Here is a 10,534-nt window from a genome sequence, read left to right as displayed (position 1 = left end):
TATTCATATGGATAGTAATGAGTTTCTAAGGATCTCCTGCCATTTGGAAGTAGCAGGACCAGGATTTGAACTGTGGGCTCCAGCTCCCATCACTTAAACCTGAGGATAGGGAACACACCAGTCTGTCCAAGAACATCAGCAACACCAGTGATTAGGCAGGCACCAGTGCCTCTCAGCAGTCCTCCTTGATACTTACAAGGCTGTGATAGGAGGATCATGGTCAAAGTCACCCTAGGCAGGAAAGTCCTTGAGACCACTGTCCAAATTTAGTGCCAACAAAGCCAGAAGTAGAGCCATATGGCTTCTGTGGTAGAGGGTTAGCCTTAAACAAAAGAATCTCAAGGACTGTGCCCAGATCCTGAGTTCAAGGTCCGGGACTGGAAACAAAAAGACATACAGAACAATCTGTGCAGCCATCAGACTAAAGCAGGTCACCCTCATCAACCGTTTTTGCAATTTATTATGAGGCCAATGCAGGAACAGTCCCAAACCAGGCAGCCGAAAAGATAAGCTTTCGTAGAAGTAACCTGTATTCAGAAAATTAAACTTGGGGACGTAAAATAGCAGCATACTTATGTTAAAACTACCATTAAGAAAAAGATGAGGGGGCTGGGAAGGAGGCTCAGTGGTAGAGCACTTGCCTTGATGTCTGAAGCCCTGGGTTTGATTCCTCAGCACCACATAAGCAAAAAAGAACAAAAGCCAGAAGTGGCGCTGTGGCTCAAGTAGTAGAGTGCTAGCCTTGAGCTGAAGAGCTGAGGGACAGCGCCCAGGCCCAGAGTTCAGGCCCCATGACCAGACCCCCCCCAAAAAAAGAAAAAGATGAGGGGGCTGGGAATGTGGATTAGTGAGAGAGTTCTTGCCTAGCATTCAAGGACTTCTGGGTTTGATTCCTTAGTAGCACATACACAAAAAGCCAGAATTGGTGCTGTGGCTCAAGTAGTAGAGTTCTAGAGCCAGTCCCCAGGCCTTGAGTTCAACCCAACAACCGGCAAAGAGATAGCCAGGAAAGTAGGTAGGTAGTTAAGTAGGTAGGTAGATAGATAAATGATAGATGATAGATAGGTAGGTAGATAGATAGATAGATAGATAGATAGATAGATAGATAGATAGATAGATAGATAGATAGATAGATAGATAGATAGATAGATAGATAGATAGATAGAAAGATAGATAGAAAGATAGATAGACAGATAGATAGATGAATCTGGTGTTGGTTGTCAGGAGGAAAGAAGGGAACAAGTCCCAGTCATGAGGCCTTCTGCAGTGTGCCAGTCCTCCAGCATCACCTTCAAACCACTACAGAGCAGGAAGATTGTCTCTTTCCCACTTCTCAGGCAGGGCCCCAGAGTCAAGAGGGCAGAGCCAGGTTCTAACTCAGGTGCTTAGAGACAGAAGAGAAAAGGCCCTGCCTCTCCTGGGACTGGGGATTTACATTAATGATGGGGAGAATGAAGGAAGGAGAATGGTCTGGTAGAGGTAGAAGAAAGGCCTTCAAATCTGACAGATGGAGAGTCAAGAACCCACTCCCTAAGACCAAAGAGCAGGGTTTGTCTACTGTTCCTCCCCTCTCCCCCACTACACTGGCTCTCTATTGGTATCCTAAAGATAGCTTGTGGTTCCTTCACTTGAGGGAGGAAGGTTAATTAGTCATTGTTTGAAGAGGCTGAGAAAAGCCTGACCTTGTTGTAACTCTAACAAATGTTTCCAGTTTCCCCTCATTGCTGGCCATGCCTGGAATGAATGAAGTGGTTTTGCAGCTCACTTCCCTGTTGAGTGTGTACATTCTGCCTCCTAATCCTGCAGGCCTAGGTCTCTTCACCTAGCTTGGCTTTTGCAACTGTTTTCTGCCTTCAAATACAGTGTTACACTGGAGTTCATCCTGTTAACATGACTAGGGCTTGGATCCTGAGAACTTCATTTGAACCCAGGATGGGTCAATAATGTTTCTTTCCTGCTTCTATAGCTCAAGAATTCTAAGAACATTTAGAGTGCAAGTAACTTCTCATCACCAAGGGGAACATAGGAAGCTCTTCAACATCTGACCTTTCAGAAGTGGAAGTCAGAGTGTCATAGACTTTCCAGCCCTGGTGGGCTTCACCCTGTATTCCTCAGACCTCAGTCTCCTGAGCTAGGGTGACAGGCATGAGCTACTGGTGCTCTGCTAGGTTCAGAACTGTAATAACATTAACAATGTAAGTCAACTGCTTATCACAAAGGGCTTTGGGAACGTATTAAGCTATTCAACATTGGACCTTTCAGAACCCTGTAGGACACACAGTTATAATGCTAGAGCATAAGAGGCTGGGCATATGGATGTTCTACACTTCAACCTGGAGCTCTGACTTCAATTCTGGTGTACATCAGCATTCATTTTCCAGAGAATGTTCTCCTAATTAGCAAATAGGAAAAATACTTTGATTAACCCTCACTTTTTCCCCTGATGTGTGTCTCAAACTCAAGCCTAGGCACTATACCTGAGCCTTCTGCTCAAGGCGTACACTCTATCACTGGAGGCACAGCATCACATGGGGTCTTTTTGTGGTTCACTGGAGAGAAGAGTCTAACAGGATTTCCTTGCCTTGGCTGTCTTTGAACTGTGGTGTTCAGATGTCAGCCTCCTGAGAAGCTAATATTCCAGTTGTGAGCCACTGGCACGTGGCCTATTGTTTCTGACAGTCCTGGGGCTTGATCTTAGGGCCTGGGTACTGTCTCTGAGCTTCTTTTTCTCAAGGCTAGCACTCTACCACTTGAGCCACTCCACAGCTTTTGGCTTTTTCTGAGTTGTGGCCCTGAAGATTCAAACCCTGGCATCCATGAATGCTGAGCAAGCTCTCTACCAGTAAGCCAAATTTCCAAACCCACCCTTACAATTTTATCCCTCAACTTGCCTATCCTCAAGAAAAGGCTTCTAAGTATCTAAAGAAATCCCTATGGGAAGGTGTCCAAAGATTAATAAGACAAAGCTCATACTTGGGAGAGACTCTAAACATGTGAAGACTGTGACAAAGGCTTCCATTTAATTATGTATCATGTTCAACATTTAAAAAGTATTGATGAAAAAGGAGTCAATGTCCTATTTTATTGTGTATAATTTTATAATAGATGCACAACATGTACTAAATATTATGTATATAATAATACTAAATACAATAAACAATAAATAAATGAATCAAGTAAAAAATAAATGCACAATCAATAATAAAAATCATAATATGTAAACTTACATATGTAAATATATATCATATATTACAACTATATAGAAATATTTTTCCATTGCAGGGCCTTTATTCAGACCCTGGTATCTCTAGCCTGAATTTCTTTTCCTCAAGGGCAGTGAGCTTTGCCTTCACCCAAGGTGCAAAATATTTACTTGGATGGTGAGATCAAATCCCAGCAATGCTGGAAATACTGGCCCCAGTTCCAAGACAATGCCTTAATTTTTTTAATGGAAGCAGTTATGTTTATTCAGTTCCATACTTAACATTAAAAAAGCAGTGTAGAATTTTGTACATCTATTCAGACATCTTTCCCTTAACCCCAAAATGCTTCTCTGAGCACTACTTTTTTTTCAATTTGTATTGTAAAAACGTTGTACACAGAAGTTACAGTTAAATGATCAAGGTAATGAGTACATTTCCTATTGAACATTGTTGCCTCCTTCTTTGTTTTCCCCCCTACCATGCCTTCCTTCCCATCTCCACAACTACTCCCCCTTTCGAGCTCAGTCACTTAATTTTTTTTATTTTTGGCTTTGCATGGAGTTTGATCTCAAGAAGTGGAAACTCTGCACTTTCCCTCACATTGCTACAGATTTACCAAGACCTTGAGTTCAAATCCCAGGCTAGGAAAGAAAACTGCCAGAGAAGAGGTCAGAGTTCCGGACCCCATAGATAACTCCCACATGGAGCACGTCCTGCAGCAGATGCCCCACATCCAGAGTGGCCTGCAGCTCACGGGCTCAGACTAGGAGGGAGTGCTCCCTCCCTTTCTTCTGTAGACTGATCTGGATGATGACTCTCTATATGACATACTGACTTTCAAAAGCCGTGGCAGCCACCAGAAGTAGGTGGCCAGGTGACCTTCTCTCAGGCCTCCATCTGCCAGGAGATGGGATGGATAAACTGTGGGTCAGGTAGGACAGAGGCTGCTGGGAAGCGGCCCAAATTCAAGGGACATCTAATGGCCCATTGGTGGCCAGGGAAGAGACCCATGTTATGCTTATCACAAACAATAAATTGTTTTCAAAGGGAAGAAAAGCCTCCAACAAAGATTTGTCCTTCCAGTCCTGGGCATTGAACTCAGGGCCTGGCCACTGTCCCTGAGCTCTTTTGGTCAAGGCTGGCACTCTAACAGTTCAGCCCCACCTCTCCTTCCAGTTTTTTCTGTATGGAATGAACCCAGGGTGTCAGTCATGCTAGGTGACCATATATACCACTGAGCCACATTCTCATCTAGGATGATTCCTCCCCCCCCAAACCCATATGGCCATTCTTCAGATAAATAGGAAGTAGGGGCTAGGATGAATATGAAGCACAAGTCTGGTTCACACAGTAATACTCCTCTGTCCCCTCTTTGATCCACTTAGTTGAACTTTCTATTCTAACATTTAGGGATGAGAGTGGGAGTGGGGAGTCCTGAGAGAGGAGTACCACAAACAGTGGCCCCGTGAGCCCCACAGCCTACCTCACACAAGTGGTCCTCTAGATTCCGATCTTACCTTACTCAATGTGGAGTCTACACTATCTCTCCACCACTTCAAGGCTCAGGATGAAATAAAGGTCAGCCCTGATTTCAGCCCACACACAGGGTAGAAGCTCCTAATCCCAGACTGACTTCCACCTCTGACTTCCCCGAGTTAGACTGGACCAACCACTCACCACAATTTTGGCAGTGATGACCTCATGGATGGATTCCAGGAAGAAGGTCTATGTCAAAGAGCAGAAGCAGCAGGGTGAGAAGCGTGGAAGGAGGCAGGGTGATTGCTCTGGGATCTTCCTCTTTGGAGCCCTCCCATCAAGGCAGAGCCATGATGACTCAAAGCATGGCCAAGGCCAGGGTGCGAGACAAGATGGAGGAGCACGGGACTAAAGGAGGTACTGCTTTGTCTTGGAGCATTTGAAAATTCCAATTTTATTTGGCCCATACCAATCCCAAAGTCAACATGCAATGCCTCTCCTTGTTGTTGTTGTCCATGAGCACTGTCTGTGAGCTCTTTTTCTCAAGGCTGGCACTCTACCATTTGATCCACAGGGACACTTCTTGTTTTATGATGATTCATCGAGGATAAAAGTCTCACACACTTTCATGCCCAAGCTGGCTTGGCACCATGATCCTCCAGATCTTAGCTTCCTGAGTATCTAGGATGGCAGGTATGAGCCACCAGTGCCCAGCCTGTGAGGCCTTTTGAAGGCATTTGGAGAGACTGTAAAAGGAGCCCCAAAGGGCCTGGATAGACCAGGACCCAATCAAAGAGCTGGGATAGGGGAAGACCATTCTGTTCCCCCAAATTAAAGATGCCAGGTGGTGGTGTATGCATCGAACACCTAGGTCAACAGCCATCAGGCTTAGTGGGAAAAAGACAGAGAATACCCAAAGAATGCAGTGTAGAAAACTCTGATTTTGCATGCATGTGGTGTGTGTGTGTGTGTGTGTGTGTGTGTGTGTGTGTGTGTGTGTGTGTGTGTGTGTGTGTGTGTTTGTGAACTCAGGGCCTAGGCTCTATCCCTGAGTTTTTTTGCTCAAGGCTAATGTTCTGCTACCTGAGCCACAGCCCCACTTGCCGTTTGATGGTTAATTGTAAGTAAGAGTGTTAAGGACTTCCCTATCCAGGGTGGCTTCGAAGCATGATGGGAGCCCCAGGGAAGCAAGAGTAAACACAACTCGCAGGTACAATCCCTATAGTGAGCGACTCCTGCCCCCTGGTGGCCAGATGCAGGATATGCAGCCCCATGCCATTGTGCTCTAGAGTTCAATTTTGGGAAGTGACCAGGGCCAAGCCGACTTTTGTTCACCCTGAGTGCTGATGCCAGAGCAGGTCTGTTCCCCCTAGGCCAAGAGAGCTCCAGGAGGCCCAGTACCCAGGGACACAAGGAAAACAGAGGTCAGTTCCAGGTCGAGCTAAGAGCCTTTGCCCACAGACACCCCAACTTGGCCTTCCCTTCCTGATCACCATAAGACCTGTCAAAGAACAACCCAAAAAAACAAATGGGAGCTATGGCTCCAATGGTAGAGCACTCACATTGAACCAAAGAGCTCAGGGAAAGGGACCCCAAGCTTTGAGTTCAAGACCCCCAGTTGACTCTCCCCCATAAAACACAGGTTGGCTAAACTAGTAGGATTTGTGAAGTGTTTCTAAAGAATGGTGATACTGAAGAAAGCACCCTAATTCTAATGACAGCTGAACTTGTGACATACAGCTATGTGCTGAGTCGTTCACAGCGTGCTGTTTGCTAGGGCTTTTCCACATTGGGATATTGTGCTCAGTCCTCAAAAGGGTGCTGTTTGCTGAGTCATCACAAAGGGTGCTATGAGCTGAGTCCATTACATAACGTACTGAGTTCTTCAAAAGGTGCGGTGTACTAATTCATCCCAAAGGCTGCTGCTATGTACTGAGCCCTTGAGAAGAGAGGGATGAGGTGAATTTTTCAAGTGCTGTGTGCCGAGTCCTTTACACAAGGTGCTCTGTACTATCCTTCAAATGGTGCTGTGTGGTGAATCCTTTGACAGTGTTGTATGTGCTGAGTCCTTCAAAATTGTTCTATGTGCTGAGTCTTTCGAAGGGTGCTGTGCACTGTTTTACACAGGGTGCTACATACTTAGCCCATCAAAGGGGGCTGTGGGTGCTCTTAACACAGGGTGCTATGTACTGAGTCCCTGGCAAAGAGTGCTACAAGCTGAGTTTTTCAAAGCATGCTATGTGCTGAGTCTTTTACACTGCGGGCTATGGACTCCCTCCTTCAAAGGGTGCTGTGTGCTGAGTACTCTACACAAGGTACTAAATGCTGAATCCTTCAAAGGGAGCTGTGTGCTGAATCCTTTACACAGGGTGCTTTGTGCTGTTTTTTGAAGTGTGCTGTGTGCTGAGTCATCTCAACGGGTGCTATGTTCTGAGTCCTTGAGAGGTTGTTATCCCCAACAATCACACACACACACACACACAGGGAGGTCACTGTGTACCTGCTTGGTGTGTGGAGTGGACAGAGATGGAGGAGAGTCTCCCCCAGCAGTGGGGCTAGGGGAGAATCAATCCCCTGGGAAGGGGCTGGGCTTGCGGGGGAGTGCTGAGCTGAGGTGAGGCTGCAATTGCCATGGCTTGGAAGCCTTAGGACCCAATCAGGGCTGGGCTTGCAGCCAAGGGTGGGAGGAGGAGCCTAGCAGAAGAGGGGACATGGCCAAGGGAAGGAGGGGGTAGGGACCAGTGCTCACTGAGATGGCAGCAGTGGCCAGGGGCATGGGGGCAGGCACTGGGGGAGGGGGCAGGCACTAGGTGTCCCAGGAGAGGAGTGGGGGCAGATAGAGAGAGAGAGCAGAGAAAAGAGCAAGCATACGCACAAGGGCAAACAGTTTCATCATCTGGCGGCCTCCCTGAACATTGCACAGGTCCTGGTGGGGAGCACAGAGCACATGGTGCTGGCCCAGCAGGCACACTGCCACAGGCAGCCATGAGGAGGCACGGTGGCCATGGTGGCCCTGAGTCTGAGGTCCCGGCATAGGGAGCACTGAGGTGATGTTGGCACCTGAGGCAGGGTGACGTTGGAAGAGGAGGAGGAGCAGAGGACTCATGCAGCCCCTCTATGTTTCTGCAGAGACATCTGTGCCCTCCCAGCAGCATGACATTTCAAACATAGTGCTTTCAGCTTGGACCCGCGTTGTCTCTCACAGTTGCCCAAAAGAGATGGCGCACCCCTGGCCGGTTTTCGGCCCCAACCTGGTCCCAGCCCTCAGTTCTTGGACTCCAGGCCCACATGCACACAGAGCCAATGCCTACAGCTTCTCCCAGCAGCACAGGTGAATGGCTGCCAAGAGTCCACAACCTGTGAACCCTCCTGCCCTCTTCTTCCCCCGCTGACACAGACCCATGCCTCCTGTCTCCCCTCTCCCACCCTTCCTTCGCCTTCGCCACCCCCAACAGTCCGCCATGGTCCTGCCACAAATATGCCCCAGGGGTGGAGGGTGAGGGTGTGTGTCGACCCAGGGATCCCACCCCCAACCCTAGTGCCAGTGTCCCAGGAAACAGGAAGATGCCGGAAAGAGTGACAAGGGAGTGCCACAGAGCCCCTGGCTGGAGCAGTGGGAGCCACACAGCTGTGCATCTGTACCCTTCTTCTCCCTGGTGGGAACCTGGTGGCTTTAGTCAGAGGTGGGGAGCAGCACCTCACCTGCCTTCTTGGGTATTTTCCTTTATGCTGGGGGTGGTGGGTGTTGGATGCAGAAGACAGGCCCTCCTTGTTGTGTGAGCCCTTGTCTTTTGTTCTTGGTCACCTTTTTACCTGAGGAGGGTCCCAGAAGAGCCCACTAGAGAGGTGAGGGCACTAGGGGTCAGATAGAAGGTGAATATCTGGGAGGCACACACCCCTTCTGACACACATACACTCGACCTGTCCCCCCCCCCCATCCCAGCTGTCATCAGTCCTTACAGGGTGATCACACATTTCCGAGCTCTGCCAGCATCTGCTGGTGCTCCAGGTTCATCTGGTCTCCTAGTCCTCCCCAAGAATCCACCAAGTCACCCAGAAGCATCCTGGCTGGAAGTAGGGAGTCCATCCATGTATGTAGCCTTTAAGATCCCATCCATTTCCCCAACATTGCCCCCACCCCAGGTGAGACACACCTCTGGGGCACTATGACCCTTGCTTGTTTTCAGTCCTGGCTCTGAGGAGCCACCTATCTCAGGACAACTTCACCCACCATCCTGACCTGGGGTTTTGGTGAATGGGGAGTCAAGGTTGGTTGTTCCCAGGGAATGGGTCTGGCCCTAGAGAAAGGGAGAAGCAGGGTGGTTCAGCATTATTAGAGAGGTGCTTCCTTGGGTCGAGCCCCTGGTTCTGACAGAGGACCCCCGTGCTCTAGCTTGCATCTTGTCCATAGGAGGAATCAACACTCTCAGGAGAGGCACTGCTCTGAGTCTGTGTGTGTGTTTGTGTGTGTGTGTGTGTGTGTGCGTGTGTGTGTGTGCATGAAAGAGTGAGAGAGAGAGAGAGAGAGATCATCTTTCCCTTGTACAAGTTGACTGCTCAGCTGGGTGATCAGTTGGCAAATTGCAGGTACTGCATGGATTAGTCTTCTGTCACAGTCTGGATGTGTGTGTGTGTTGGGAGAGCAGGGAGATGACAAAAAATGAAAATATATTTAAGTCACCATGTCTAAAAAGAGCAAAAGCATTTTATTTGTGTGTGTATGTGTGTGTGTGTGTGTGTGTGTGTTGTTCTTTTTTCATCAATGCCAAGTATGAGTCTAGCCATAATTTTTGTTTTCTCCTTCACGGTTTCATGGCTCCTTTGGGGGAAGGTTTCAGTAGATGTTCCTTTCCACCTATGTCTTCTCTCTGTCCTGTATCCCAGAGTAGCTGCTGTGCCTGCATGGGTCTACTCTAGGAGGCCTATGTGAACCGCAGACCAGAGTGGACACCTGTGCTTCTGTCTTCAGCCTGAATGCTTATGAGACAAATGTGACCACAGCTGCACTCTTCCAGCCAGATAGTCTGCTTTTGTGTGTATAGTTGGAGCTAATGCAAGGATTGGGAATGTGTATACAAAACGTAATTAGGGAATGAGATGTGAGGGAGTAGGGCAGGGGGTGTGAAGCTAGAAGGGTCTGGGGAGCGGTGAACGTTGTTACAGAGTAGATGGTTCACCACGACCGAGGATGAGACTGCAACCTTACCCAGGGCATTGACGGTGTCCATGGGCATCTGGGCAGGGTGCTCCAGGCCTCCACTGGTGGTGTGTTCCCTCCTGGGGGAGTGCACCAGTGGGCAGTCCGACCTGGAGTCCTGCAGACTCCAATCTGTGTCCCTCCTAGGCCATTTCCAGCTGGGCAGTGGCAGGCAAGTGTGTTTCCCCTCCTGGAGCCTGCTCGGTATCCGGCCGTGGCAGTTAGCTAAGGCTCTCTGAATACCAGTTTCTGTAACCTGCTGTAAGCTGTCTGGAAGGAAAAGGGGACCGCTGACTTTGGAACCCTTTAAGTTTGATTGGGACAACTGAAATATCACCTTTTCCAGGGTTTTTTTCTTGAAGCTGGCAATTTCCACTAACAGCTGGGATTATGGGTCAAATTAGATAGATCACTTCAGCCACCAAACAATGACGTTCAAAGAAGCACAGGCTGAGTTCCCCAGCCAGATGGTCTCCTGCTATGAACGTCCTGCCTTGACTGCCTTTATGCGGCAGCTGTTGATTCCCCTCTGGCTCTCTCTAGGGTGACCACCACAGTTGAGGATGTCGTGGGGAGCAGAGATTGTGACCTCGCCATCCCTAGCCTGCCATCTGTGAACAGAGATGATTCCCAGCACCTGCAGTGGACTCTGGGAGAT

This window comes from Dipodomys spectabilis, unplaced genomic scaffold, assembly GCF_019054845.1.
Source record: "Dipodomys spectabilis isolate Male_0828 unplaced genomic scaffold, ASM1905484v1 ptg000775l, whole genome shotgun sequence".
Taxonomy (NCBI): domain Eukaryota; kingdom Metazoa; phylum Chordata; class Mammalia; order Rodentia; family Heteromyidae; genus Dipodomys; species Dipodomys spectabilis.
This window is presented reverse-complemented; position numbering follows the sequence as displayed.